This window comes from Apteryx rowi, unplaced genomic scaffold (genome assembly GCF_003343035.1).
Source record: "Apteryx rowi isolate R43461 unplaced genomic scaffold, aptRow1 scaffold_188, whole genome shotgun sequence".
Classification (NCBI taxonomy): Eukaryota; Metazoa; Chordata; class Aves; order Apterygiformes; family Apterygidae; genus Apteryx; species Apteryx rowi.
The window spans coordinates 352,544-354,958 of NW_020448174.1; positions in this window are offsets into that span (position 1 = coordinate 352,544).

Sequence of the window (2,415 nt, forward strand, 5' to 3'; positions counted from 1 at the left end):
GGGCCGGGCCGGCGCGGAGGTGCCGCCTGGAAACGGCGCCTCGCACCCCCTGCCTGGCGGGTAGGGCTCCGCCCGCGCCCTGGGCCGGTGCGGAGGGGGCCGAGACGCTGAGTTCTCCGCTCAGCCGGCAGCGCCCGGTGGGTCGGGGCGCAGCGTGGCGTTTTTAACGTGCGGGCTGATACGTTGGTGGTTGTATCTCGCTGAACTCTTCAGATATGGTCTCCTTTTAGCCTAACGGTAAAAGAAATGCGCTTCTGGGACTGCAGGAGGCCATGAGGCTCAAGTGTTAGGTTTATCTTGCTGCTGTGTTCTTCTTCACTGCTAATTAAACTCCAGGAAGAAGGTTTATAATGGGATGTGCCCTCATTTCAAGTAACCTGCACACCTGCACCTGTGTGAGTGGGGCCTCTGCGTCCCAAAATAGTCATTAAAAGGAGCTGCTACTCGTGCTTCTGATTTAGCAGTAAGCACTATGCTCCTATTTCATATTCAGAAAGCCTTTTTCTAACGTGTTCCCCTTGTTGGTAACCTCCTCTATAGAAAGCTCCCAAAATAATACTTGGTTCTTCATAGTGGTTTATATCTTTAAATTGACAAATATCCAAACAACTAACTAATGGGAATGTAAAACTTTGTACAACAAACAATACAATGTGATGGAGAAGAAATACCTTGGACACAATTTATATTGAGGGAGTTGTTTAATTTTTCATTTCTACCCATGTTCAGACAAGATTTTTTTTTTTTTAATTAAGAAAATGAACCAACTTTTTGGCATAACCAGTTTAATGACTCTGTAGCTGGGGCTGTAAAAGCCTGTTCCTGTGAACACACATGTCTAACTTTAATGGGTAGTCCTATGGACTTCTGTGACCCTCCTCAACTGAGGAAGTGTACTGATGTGTAGAAGTCCTTGTTTTCAAGGTGTATTTCTTGGGCAGTTTCCATTTATGACAGATTTATTTATATAATGCTACATAAATTTTTGAAGAAAAATGTTCATAATTTATGTGCATGCATACATAACTGAGAAAACATGTAAGCTATTTAGATTAGCTATCTGAGATCTATGGGATATTGAAAAAACAAAATTTTGCACTTCTACTGGCTTTTAGTCTCACTTGTCTACATTGCTTGATAGGTAAGAGCATGCTTTAAGCTCATTTTGATATTTGCAGATAGATTGTTTTAAAATGAAATAACTTATTCTTCAAAACCTGGTAATACTAGATTTTGTGTTCCAAGGAGAAGTTAAATCCTGCAGACAGATCCCTAATGGGGACATAGTCAATGACAACATCTTTATGGCCTTCAAAAATGTGCGCCTGCTTGAAGAAGAGGGAGCTAATAAACACCTACATGCTAAAAGCCTGCTATGATGGGCCCGAACAAGGACATGACATTTTCACTCTTACATATTGAGAGAAATTACTATCATTAGCACTGCTGTCTCCCTTTAGAGCTTTCTAAACACCAAGTGGATTAGTTTGTTGCTGAACTGTTAAGTGAAAAAAAGAGTAGATACTCTTTGGCTTTTTCTTCTACGGAGGCACTTGTCTAACTTGTGTAGGAAATATCTTTCTGATAAAGCTATATACTCTGAGAGAGATATTTATTCCTTATAACTGAGAAAACAGTGATTCCATAATCATTTGCCATGCTATGAAGATGATTCAGCTGTGGAATTACATATTTAAGATTCTTGAAAACCCCCTTTTTCTTCACCTTTTTTCAATTGCTGCACACACATTGCAACTTATTTTAAATGAGTTGTTTATCTTGTGAACAATTAACATGTGTGTCTGCTTTTCATGCAATCAAAAGAATGGGTTGGAAAGATCCTCTAAGTCATCATCCTCCCAAAGTCAGGATTGCTCCTGGCATGGGTTTTTCTAATCTGTTCTTAAAGATATCCAGTAAAGGGAGATCATAATCTCACCTTGAAGAGTCTGTGCCAGTGCTTCACTATCATTATGTTGGACAGTTGTTAATGTTTAGCCTCCGGGACAATTTAAGCTCACTTACTATTCTATAAACCATGGACACTGAGAACTGGTAATCGAAGAGTGTGTTGTCATGTCTCCCTTCAGTCATTACTTCTTTAGGCCTAGCCACCACAGATCATTTTGCCTTTTCTTACAGGTCATGTTTTCTAAACTTCTGATTGTTGTTCTCTTCTAGACACTTGCTGGTTGCTTCATGTCTTTCCTAAGCGTAGGACTTAAGCTGGTATGCAATACTGCAGCAAAAGCCTACCAGTGTTGAATGGAGCAAAATAATTTTTTGGCTTATTACTTGTTTATGGTTTGCTTATTATTTGTTCTGACCCACAGATCCATTTCTGAACTGCTGCCTAGTGACATGCATCTATCAGGTACTTACCCAACTAATTGTTTTGCCTAACAACTGCCTTTG